Raw genomic sequence first — 12,290 nt, forward strand, 5'->3', positions numbered from 1 at the left:
GATGAGCCAGCCCTGTCTGTGCCCAGGAGCCCAGACCACCCTTCTGCCCACCCTCCCCACGTTCTTACAACTTTCACTTCCTGGCCCTCTTTCCAGCATGGGCACCAGGTGGACAAGGGGCAGGTGGTGGTTTGTGATTGGAGTTTGTTTTAGTGGGTTGGTTTTTCTTGGACTTTTGACTGTAAAAGGCTGGGATTGGCCCATCTGTGTCATGTGACTTTTGAACAGCATAGGCTTCTGGCAAATCTGCCAAAGTCTTCAGGGAACTGACCCCTGAACCAGCATCTGGACCCCACTGCCCACCCCAAACCCGGCCCTGGGGCCACTAGGTGCCTCCTCCTAGCTCTCTTGTTTCTGAGCTTCGGTCCTACCTGGTGTAGCAAACACACCTGCCCAGGAGAGGGAGGGACTTACCTTCTCACAACAAAATGAAACAACAGGACCACTGACTCCAGGCAACCCCACAGGTGCAAGCTCCATAGGGTTTTCAGGCTGTGACCTTTGGGAAGGAGGTTGCCAGGCTTTTCTTCTGAGGCACCTCTGAATAATTTCAAACCACTGAACTTTCAGGCTGAAGCTTCACTCTTGTGTTGCCTTAGGTCTTCTGTATTGCTAACGGGGAAAGACTGAATCACCCCTAAATGCATGGAGCACTGTGTTTGGGTCCACTGTGGCCTTGGTACTGGATATTTCTGTGGGCTCTTCTGGGTTCCCATCTGACCTGCTGAGTCAGCTTCACCCATGAGAGAGCAGGAAGGAGTTGAGGGGACGTGAGCTCATGTTCATGTCTGAGTGTGTTGGAGGGTCTGCCTGCCTGGGCTCTCTGGAGCCGCCTCCTGCCAGCCCACCTTCCCTGCCCCTGCCCCTCCACACAGCCCCTTGGCCTTGGGGCTATGCTCCAGAGCAGCCTGGTGGCGCCTGGTTAAATGGGGATTTCCAGGATGAGCTCAGCGTCCTTCTGCTCCGCTGGAAGCTGGGTCCCCGTTTCCTCTCCAGCTGAGCCAGCAGGGGAGGAGGGGCAGGCAGGCAGTCAAGTGCAGGGTGACCTCACACGGAGGCCAGGAGGGAGGACGGCCAGGCTTGGCGGCCCTCAGGACTCAGCTGGAGGAGCCTGCTTGTCCCTTCCTGTGAGGAAACAAGGGCTTTCCCCAGATTGCCCAGGACAGACAGACAGACAGATGTGTCTTCTCATCTTCTGGGAGGAAGCCCGTTTTCTCTCTCTCGCAGTCCCTGCATGGACCTGGATCCCATGTGTTACAGCTGAGAAGCTTCTGGAAGCCATGCTCCCAGCCTCATGGCAGACCCCTTCCCCCTTAGACCAGTGGTTTGTGGGAAGTGTAGACCAGATGGGTCATGGGTCAGCAGTGAGGGTTGAGAATGTGGGCAGTTGGGGGGGGGGTGTTACTTAAATGTTCTCTTCCTCAGTTTCCCCAGGCACAAAGTGGGGTCACCAGAGATGGTGAGGGTGGTCTGTGTAAGAGATGTTGCCCGGCTGGGTGGGAGCTTGGTGGTGGGGGTGTGACAAGGATGGGAGATCCTCCTGGATGTCCTGGGCACAGACTTGGTGAGCGGCAGCCCTTTCCTGTTGGGTTCTGCACCCAGAGTGATGTTGGGTGCCGTCAGGTCACTTCTGGGTTGTGGTGACCCCCAAGTGGCCAAGCTGGACTATCCCATCCTTTAAAGACTGTGGTCTTCACAGGAGCACGAGGTCTTTCTCCTGTGAGCCGCTCATTGAGCGCAAACCACCCCCCTTTTGGTCCGCAGCCAACTGCTTAAACATTGCATCACCAGGCACCTGGCAGGTGGATAAGCAGCACTGTCGTCTCTCTTCTGCAGAAGTGGCCATGTCCGGGGCGGGGGCGGAGCTTGAGTGCGCTCGGGCGGGGTGAGAACCGCCAACCCCGCCTGCCCAGGGGTTCCAAGCCCGTCTGTGCAGTGCTGCCGGTGGTGGTGTGTCCTGAGGCCGGACTACTATTTCAGGGGCCTGGAGCCCAAGCTGGGTGCCTTCTGTCCCTCCCCAGATGGCTCCGGCCAGTTTTAACCCCAGTGTAGGCGGAGTGGGGACTGGGGCCCGGAGCCCCACTCATTAGCTCTGTGACCTTATCAGTCAGTGAATATAATGACAGTTGTTCCATCCACCTCCCTAAATGAGATAATGTTTGTGCACGCCCCTGGAGAGAGCGTTTCTGCTTGGAGGGCTGGGAGGGGCTCCTGACTCAGAGGCCTCTGCTCCCCCAGGTTACAGCTAGCTACCTGACCACCTGGAGTACCTACCCTCATTCATCCGCTTGCCACTTCCCCTCGCCAGTTCTGGGCTGATCAGAGGCTGCAGGATGTGATCGACACAAAGGCAGGTCTCAGGCTAGGGGTACAGGCTCACTGCTTCTAAACGGTCCAGGGCGTGAGACCTCAGAGCCTCAGTTTTCTCATCTGCCAAATGGGAGCCTGTCACTCTGAGCCTTCTGATGCTCAGACCAAGTGAGCTGTGGTGGCAGGGGTCAGCCAGAGGAGAAAGAAGCTCCCGGTTCTTAGCCACTGGTGATGTGTCAGGCCCTGGTCTTCCATGATCTTTCATTACCTTAGTAGGAGCCCTCGTGGTCAGATTGACCCCACTTAGCAGAGAAGAAGCCTGAAGCTCGAAGTGGTAATTTGCCCAAGGCTTCCCTGTTAGTTGATGGCCGAGTGGGTCTTTGAGAGCTGGCGGTGTGACACTGTATGGTAACCCATGTCGTCCTCTCCTTCTCCTCCACCAGACCGTACGGAATCCTTCATGAGTTTGCTCTCAGTTCTAATCGTGGAATAATGTACGTTAATGTAATTGTAATATGCTTAAGTGTAACTAACATTTCTTAGGTTATTTAAATTGTCAGAAAAGTTGTTTTATAAATACTTCTTTTTTGAATGATGTTATTAATTAATGACAATGTAATTAGTAATAGAGGGGATGCTTTTAAAATCTTTTCTCCTTTTTCTTTACTTTCTTGCCAGAAAGTTAGAGCTTCTCACCTACAGGTTGCTATGTCATTGCAGCTAGAAACCGAGCCAGAAACCAAAGCCATGCTAGAAAATGTGATGGTTTCCCTGACTAAGCAGCGTGAACCTGTGGTCAGATTGACCCCACTTCAGAGGGTCAGAGGGTTAGTGTGTGCAGAGGGGACTGTCGCTAGATGGGGTCATTGTAGCTAGGTGATGATGATAGTTCTGACTGGACCTCACTGCATGGTTTAAGAAGGAAATCAGCGGAGAGTTTTAACCTTCGGGGTATATTGGTCCATATGAGCTGGGCTGAGGGAAAGGTTTGTGTTATAATTAACCATGAGGATATACTTTAGTGTCACTCCATCTAGCAGGGTCACCCCACACACTAATACAGTGGTGACACTGAGCCTGGTCCTGGCTCCTGGAGCTGCTTCCAGTACCCCACGGTCACCTTGGTACGCGGTTACTTCACATCCCTGGTGGGCAGCTGTTCTGACCTCCTTGTACCCTGCACCCCAGATCGCCATTGGCCTCTTCCAGGGAAGCAGGAAGCCCTAGGGCAGACTTCTAAGAAATCATTTATTAGCTCCTTGATGGCTGTTTTACGGGCTTGCATGTTCCCTCCTTGCTGTGGGGTCCTTGTGCCTGGCAGCCTGGGCCTCCTGAATGAGGGTCCCTAGTACCTCATCTTGAGTGCATTCAGGGAGAGGGGGGCCCTGGTGCCTGCCTGGCCCTTGGCCTGGTTCCTGGCCACGTAACACTGGGCATAGAACGTTCCTCTCTATAAAAAAGGACAAGTCCATGCCCAGTGATCACGTTCCAGGGTAGCCCTGGTTTGATGCTGACAGAGCTGCCTAGAGTTCAGAGAGCTTGTGTTGAAAACCCCAGGACCTTCTTAGCACCTTGTCCATAAGCAAGCTGTAGCCCAGAAAGGGTGAGTGACTTGCCTAAGGTCACACAGCAGTCAGGACTAGGCTCATTCCCTTGCCTCCCCCAGTCTAGCAGTGTGTATGTGTCTGGAACCAGACCACGAGGTGGGAGAGGAAGAGATGAAGAAGTGGGGTTCTGACCTTGGAGATCACAGCCCAAGCCCTGTGTGTGCCCTGGAGTGACTGGAAGCAGGGCTGCCCAGTCACACCTGGTGCTGGGACACCCTGCCCAAGCGCTGCCAGTGTCCCAGCATCCTTATGGTGGCAGGAGCAGAGCCATGGACACCGTTAATGAGTTCCCCAGATGTTGTGGTCACAGATACAGGGACCAGGACTGAAACAGCTGAAACCAGAGACTGGCCCTGCTGCTGGCACCTGGCCCCGGATCCTGGGCGGATGGGGCAGGAAGGAAGTGGAGTCTGAGCCAGTCTGAGAACAGGGTACCACATTCCCTCCTGTCTCCACCACATGGGCTCACTTCCCTGGCTCCAGCACCCGCTTCCCTGGTCTCTGGTCATCCCAGGCCACTCCCTGGCCCTGAGGTGCTTAGGAAATCCCAGAGAAGCTGATGGGTCCTCAAGCCTTGGGCCTGCTCCTGTATCTTCAGAACTGGTTTGGAGTAAACCCTCAGAGGATAAAATGAGGGGCAGAAAAAAAAAAACCCCAACAAGGACTCAAGTGTGAGCTCATGGGCAGTTCCATTGTCTCCTTTTGCTTGACTCTGGGCTGGGTGTGTGCCCTGGGTGAAGCTAGCCCCCTGTCCCCTCTGCTGTGGGCTGGGTGTGTGCCCTGGGTGAAGCTAGCCCGCTGTCCCCTCTGCTGTCAGCTGGGAGCCCTGGGTGAACGTAGCCCGCTGTCCCCTCTGCCATGTGGGTGAAGCTAGCCCGCTGTCCCCTCTGTTCTGGGCTTGGTGTGGGCCCTGGGCGGCAGGTAGCCCTGTATCTGTTCTGGCTTGCCAGCAGTTCCTAACCTTTCCGGGGATGTGAGTGGTGCCAGGTGGGAGGGACCTTCTGGTCTCCCTCCTTCTCCGCTCTCACTTTGATGATGATCTACGTGAGTATTTGCTGTCATTCGTCACCTCTGTTAGTTTTTGTCTCTTCACTGGGTGCTGCTGAACCAATTCTGGCTCCTAGTGACCCCACGTGGTACACTAGAACTGCCCCATGGGGTTTACCACAGAGCTAATGGGTGGATTTGAACAGCTAACCTTCTGATTGGCAGCTGAAACCAGAGCCCTTAACACAGTGCCATCAGGACTCCAGTGTCTCTCTCCTGCCCTGACCCCCAGCCCTGTGACCCCGGCCAAGGCCAGGAGGTGTGTTGAGCTGAGTCATGGTTCTGTGGGGACATGCAGGGGGCTGGGTAGATGGCAGTTTTCACATCACCGCTGCTTCCGGCCTCCCTCATGGTGGCAGGGCCACTCCCTGAGGTCAGCAGATGGGAGACTGCTGAGTGGTCAGGACCCGCTTCCTCTTTGCAGCTTTCTAAAAATGACCTGGTTTCCAGGAGGGCGGGGGAGTGGGTTTCAGTTTCTGAGTCCTGGAAGCTGGAGGGGAGACTCCTCTGCCCCTGGTCCTCACCCTCTTGTAATGTTAGTCAGCTGGGGACAGACTGGTTCTGCAGCCCCCAGGCCAGCCGCCTGGCACGATCCACTCCCTGGGGGGTGGGACCTGGGCTGGAAGTTATGTCCAGGCCAGGTGCTGGTTTCTTCACACCCTCAGTTCAGGTGACTTGACACACACCCCAACTTCAGATCCCCCTTTCCTGGATCCCCGTAACTTCCTGACCACCCCGAAGCTTCACCCACCGAAGTGCCTCTCCCTTCACTTTCTGGAGGGAGAGGTCTCTTGCCTCTTGTCCCACCCCCTGCCCTCATTTCTGGCCATGTGGGCTCAGTGCCAATCTCCTTCTGGGCTTGCAGCTGCTCTGAGGACCCCCCACCCCTGCTCCCTGGCTCACAAGGCCCAGGGTGCCAGGAGTTGTGAGGACCTGTTGGTCATTAGCTAGGCCAGGGAGCCTGCTGGTGGTGGGCTAGGGGAAGGAGGGGGCTGCAAGGGAGCTGGTACTGGGGGAATCCTGTGCCTGAGGGGACAGCTTGGCAGTGGGGAGGGCATGCTGTCCCTTTGAGTTGGACATATAGACTGGACTTGTGACCATGAGTTTGGTGTGGTGGGCTGGGGTCTTCTCCTGCACCCTGTCACAGATGGGCCGCTGGTGGTCATGTTGGGGCCCCTCCCAGGTGCCATGCATACCCACCTGTGCCAGCACAGGGCTTGGCTGGGCGTGCCCGGCCCCATTTTGTGGAAAAACCGGATTCTCCAGCCAGTCCTTCCTGAGACACCGTTTCTGTCTGGTGCCCGGGGCCGGGACCTCTGACTGCCTGGGAAGCTGAGGGGTGTCGCTCATTCTGTGGGCTGGGACAGAAGCTGCCTACCCCATGCTGGACACCACCCTGGAGGAACAGGAAGTGATTGCCCCATTCTAACCCCATTGCCCCTTTAGGGTTTCTTAGTTCCTCTGGGGTTGGAGGCCCTGTAGGGATAAGCCCCAGCGAGGCAGGATCCAGCTTGAGCAATGGAGGTGGTCCTGCGGGGAGGGACATGTGTCTGTGGGTGCTGAGGGGGGTGGAGGTGTCCTGCAGAGAACAGCGGATGTGACTGCGGCAGGAGGGAGCCTGCTCCCAGGATGTCACAATTTCCTCTGGGTGAGCAAGAGCTGCTGGGACGTGGGAGATAAGACCCAGCTGGGCACGGGCTCCGCCCTGGGCACCCAGGCCCACCACTGCCCTCGCCGGTGGTCCAGGAAGGAAGGGACTGAGCTCTGGCCTACCTGCCGTTCCTGTCCACCTGCTCCCCTCCACCTGTTCAGCACCCCCACCTGCTCCCCAGTGTTCGGCCAAAGTTAGCAGCTGGTAGCAGGTCCTACCTGCAGGGGAAGGGGCGGATGTGACAACCGAGCCATCCCTGCCCACTCCCTCCTGCTGAAGCACGCTACCAACAAGTCCATTCAACTCCTGGTGACCCCACAGGGCAGAACTGCCCCTGGGCTTCCCAGGCTGTCATTTTTACGGGCTGTCACAGACTGCCACATTCCTCCTGCAGAGCTGCTGGTGGCTTTCAACCAGACCTTTTAGTGAAAAGCTGAGTGCTTAACACTGCACCACTTCTACTCCCACCCCACAAAGGTAGTTTAATAGGGTCTCCTGGACGCCCCCCCTTCTGCGCCACCCTGTCCCACCCTGCAGCCAGGCCAGTTCCCCCGGGGACCCTCAGCATTGCTCACGGTCCCCACCACCTCCTCAGCTTTCGACTGTGTCTGATGCTCGCAGCCCGTGAACCCTGGGGGTCGGGGTGAGGGTCCAAGCTAGCGGGCTTGGGCGGGGACAAGAGTTCTGCTGGGGCATCCTGGGACCCTCAGGCAGCGGTGGTCACAGAGCCAGGGGCAAGGCCTGAGACCCTGCAGGAGGCACTGCTTTCCCGGCCACCTGCAGAGTTGAGACAGCGTCTGTCCTGGTCCAAGTTCACTGTCCCCCCCAGCTCCCACCATATGTGTGCCCACCTTCCCCTGCGCCAGCCCCCTCCACCGGGGCCGCGGGGGTGTGAGATCCGAGCTGCTTGGCAGGGCAGGAGCTGCTCCTGGGCAGATCTGTGCAGGACTCGCTGTGGGAGGTGGTCAGAAGAACACTGTGTCTGTTGGGTGGTGACCAGGGAGGCCTCCTGGAGAAGGTGAAGTTTTACTTTCCTGGGAGGAGCAGCAACACCTGGTGGGGCAGGTGGGGTGGAGTCTGCTTTGCCCCCAAGAAAAATAAAAGAGGACTACAGGTGCCGGGCATCCAGTGTGGGGAGGTAGGGGGCTGGAGATTCAGGCTCGAAGGACAATGTGGTGACTTGGGGCAGGGCGATGTAATCAGCTCTGAGTTCCAGAAGGACCTTAGCTGTTGGTGACTTTAACCAAGCTTGAACCTTGTGTCCCCCTTGCCGTCCTTGGCTGCCCTGACCACCCTCTGGGGGTGCCGGTTGCCCAGGGTGATGCCCATCCCATGCCCTCTCTCTGCACTCTGGCCCCAGAGGAGAAGGGCTGGTGCTTTCTCTACCAAGGCCCCAGGTGAGGCTGTTGTCTTGGCAATGTCCCCTGGGAGACAGAGGACACAGGAGCCAGCCACAGTGCCGACAGAGTGATGTCCTGCGGGGTTCCCGGGCTCTGAGGACGGGGGCTCTGTCCTCCTCTGTCCCGTCATGACACTCGTCCACTCTGGGGTCTGACTCCCCAGCCCTTCAGCATCAGAGGTGACACTGAGTCTGTTGGTTGGACCTGAATGAGACAGTGATGTCCCCTCCCAAGGCTGTACCTTGCACCTGCTTCTGTGTCCCTTTGTCCTTTTGTTGCCGTCACCTGGAGTTGGGGGCCTGTGGCAATGGAAACCCCTGCTGCAGTGTGTAAGACCTAACGGTCACTGCATGACGGACTCGGGTGCCCAGAACTTTGTCTTCCGTAGCCCCACGACAGTCCCTTGGGCACTTCTGTGTGACCCCTGACCTCCAAAGACCCTAGTTTGAAAGGTGTGGAGGTTTCTCATTGGGTCCTTTCCAGGCTGGACGCTACTCTGGGTCCTCCTGGCCTCAGTACCAACCTCCTCACACTGCTGGGCCGGAGAGAAAACAGGGAACAGCATGAGAGGAGAGAAGTGTTCCCTCAAAGTGTAGGAGCCTCGCTTTTATTTTGCCTTCAGACCGCTCGAGCTCACAGGGACCCTGGGCAGTGGAGTCAGACTGCCCATAGGATTCCCACACTCTCGTTTCTACAGAAGCCGACAGCCACTTCTTGCACCCAGGGAGTGGCTCTTGGATTTGAACCGCTGACCTTTTGAGCGCTTAACGATGGTGCTATGAGGCCTCCTTTTCAGGATTTGAGAAGTCCAGATTCAGCAGATGGCACACAAGGAGGACCTGCTTGTCTCGGTTTCTAGGAGCTGGTCCTCTTGGGGTCCCTGGCTGTGTAGGGGTGTCTGTGTCCACAGTCTTGTGGACAAGGGCAGCCTTGTCTTCCTACTTTGCCTCTGCTGCTCCTCAGAAGTGCTGAGGTGGGTCACCTACAGTGCCAGGTGCAAGCAGAGAAAGCCTTTAACCTAATGGAACAGCGCCCCCAGGTGTAAGGGGTCAGAGCAGCTCAGCTCACTGCGAGTGTTGGCACCTGAGCTGGCCCTGGCCAGGCGTTGGGTTTCTGAGGCTGTGAGTTGCCTGGGAGCAGAGCACCCACCTTCTCACTTGGGAGCCCCTGAGGGGTCCCACTGGCAGCTTAATTCTCTATAGCCCAGGCCACCAGCACTCCCCAAGGAGTTAGGGCCCCAACAAGAAGTTCAGTCCATAGCAGAGCTCTTCCAGCCTGCGTACCCCAGCCCTGAGGGTTCCCCAGCTCTAGTGGTGAGGGGCCTGCCTGCTCCCTGAGGAGAGCCTGCCGTGGAGTCAAAAAGACCAGTGTTCAAGCACCCGCTCCACCCCACCCCTCCGTGGCTGTGTGAGCCTGGGCAAGTTACCTAACCTCCCTTTCCCCTTCTCCATCTACAAAATGGAATTGGTGAGGACACTCGCCTTGAATGAGGTTGGAGGACCGTGGGGTGACGGCCTAGCCCTGGCAAGGACTCCTGGTCCGGCCTCCCTCAGCTCCACCCCCTCCCCAGGAGTGCAGTTGTGGCTCTGGGGACGGAGAGGTGTCCCCCGCAGGACTGCTTGAAGGACAAAGGAGTGTGGTCAGATTGTTCACCTGAAATGTTATTCTTACGTCACTGTGCCTTCAACTCCATAAATTATCTTTATTGGAGAATTTTAAAACTTTCAGATTTCCAGGCTGTTTGAACAGTGCCTTAAATTTTTGGTTAATCAAACCAGATGGTCATTTTTTACTTATTTTTAAGATTTTGATTGTGATTTGAGTGAGGGTTTACAGAGCCTGTTTGTTTGAACCATTCATATATGTTGTGTTTTATGGCACCAATTATAGTCTGTAATTAACCACATTTCCCACTTCCTTCCTGGGACTCCTTCCTGTTCATCCTCCCTTCCTGCCTTCTGAACTTACCCCTGGACAAATGCTGCCACTTTGATCTTATGGGGACGGTCTAGGTTCCTCCCTGCTCTTACTGGTCTCCTTTGGTTTGGCTGAAAGTTGAGCCACGGGATGAGTTAGGTCAAGGTCGAAGAAGGGCCATAGACTTAGCAATTTCCCAGGTCTCTATCAGACCAGTAAACCTGGCCCTTTTCAGGATTCTGAGTTTCCAGTTTCCCTCGCCCTCTGCCAGAACTCTGTGCTGTGCTCCCTTTCAGAACCATCAGCAGTGCTAGCTGGGCACTCTGTGGTTCTTCTGGTCTCCGAGTTGTAGTTGATAAAAGATCTTGTGGTCCACAAATCCTTTGAACATACTGCTTCTGTGTGTCCTTGACAATCTTGTGTTTTGGGGCTACATGTATCCTTTGGTATTAAAAGGAGGGGGTAGGGAAGGGAGGTTATTTTGGCTCTTGAGCTGGGCTCCAATCAGTGCTGCCCAGCTGCATGGCTCCAGAGTGATCACCTTCCCACAGGTGAATGTTAGCACCCTGAGACTGTGCCCTGTCGTGGACTTGCCCTCTCCAGGTGAAGAGACGGAGAACTTAACTTCCTCAGTCCTCCCTCAACAGTGAGTCAGGCAGGTGAAACTGTCCCTGTTTTACAGATAAGCAGACTGAGATCAGGACAGTTAGAAACTGGCATTGACATGCTTCTTTGAACCTACCTTTTCTTTTCTACAGGCTGTGTGTGACAGGAAGTCTGCCTTGCTTAACTTGGAGCCCACCCACCCATCCTTCCATCTGTCCGTCATCCAACTCTCCAAAGAGCTGACGCCTGACCCCAGAGCCTCTGTGTTGCACAAAGGAAGGACCAGAACATGCTCTAAAGACATCTGCATCCAGACCAGGAAAGTGGAGGGCCAGGTGGCACGTTGAAGGTAGACAACGAGGGAGCAGGTAGGAGGGGATCCGTTCATGTTTTCAACAAATGCATCCTGTTATCTGTCTGCTGCGGGTCCAGTGCTCCTTAGACACAGCAGTGAGGGAGGCTGGAAGAGACCAAACAAGAGATAAGACGGCTCAGACAGCAGTGAGCAGAGTGGCCCGGTGACATCAGGGAGAGACCAGGAGCTTCTGCCATTCGACTGAGGCTCTGAGGTGGTTATAAAAGTGGTGGTGGTGGGTCTGGCCTCACTCACTTCACAAGGAGGAAGAGTCCCCACCAACAACACAGCGTTCATTTCCTGTGAGGCCAGACGTGTCTCACACTCCACGCCTGCCAGTCCCAACACAGCTGCCCCTCCCGCGGCCCTCGCTGCCCCTCTGCAGAGTTCAGCAATTCGTTGCAGTGACCACACAGCCGTTAGAGTGGTAACGATTTTTAAACACGTGACAGGTTAAAGCTCAGGCCTGGAGCACTCAGCACGGGGCCCTGCAGTCAGGACAGCCTCTTCTCACGTGCGCCCACGGCGGGCCTTTCTCCAACCCTTGACCTCTTGGCCCTGCTCGGACTAGTGTTCCAAACACAATGGTGGTAGTTAGGTGCCATCAGGTGACCCTGACCCACAGCAGAATGAAATCCTCCCCGATCCCAGGTCATCCTCACGGCCTCTGCCATGGTCAAGCCCATTGCCACAGTCGCTGGGTCAGTCCATGTCATTGAGGGTCATCTTCTCCTCTGACCTTCTACTTTCCCCAGCATGATGAAGTCTTTTTCCAAGGGCTGACCCTTCTTGACAGCGTGATGGAGTCTCCCCATGCCTGCTCTAAAGACTTGCCTGCTTGCCCTTTGTCCGAGACAACATAGTCCTTTTGGCGGTGTGTGGGAGAGTCGGTATTCTTCGTCAATACTGCGACTTGGAGGCATCAGTTCTTCCTCAGTCTTCCTTATTCCTTGTCCAGCTAGAGAGAAAAAGCTGCGTTGAGTTATCCGGTGCATCCAGTGATGCTCCAGTGAGGGCCAGATGGATGAGGGAGTGGGATGACCGTGGGGTGACGCTGGGGTGGGGGACAGCACGGCAGAGGCCTCTCTTAGGAAAAAGGGCTTGTGGAACCAGATGTCCCTGCACTTTTGTTCTCAGGATCCCTCTCTGAGGGAGAAGTACATTGATCCTTGCTGTACAGGTGAGGACCAGGTGAGGAGAGGCCAGGAGATGAGGCCAAGTGGCCGTGGGGCCCCAGTGGGGAAACTGGACTTTAGTCTAAGTGAGAACAGGAAACTCTAGGTCATTGCTAGGGAGTAATGTGATTTGGACTGCAGCCTTCAATATGGACTGAGGCTCAATGTCAAGAAGACAAAGATTCTCACCACTGGACCAATTGGCAGCGTCAGGATGGATGG

This window comes from Elephantulus edwardii, unplaced genomic scaffold (assembly GCF_000299155.1).
Source record: "Elephantulus edwardii isolate Elephantulus edwardi_28Jun2011 unplaced genomic scaffold, EleEdw1.0 scaffold00048, whole genome shotgun sequence".
NCBI classification, from domain to species: Eukaryota; Metazoa; Chordata; class Mammalia; order Macroscelidea; family Macroscelididae; genus Elephantulus; species Elephantulus edwardii.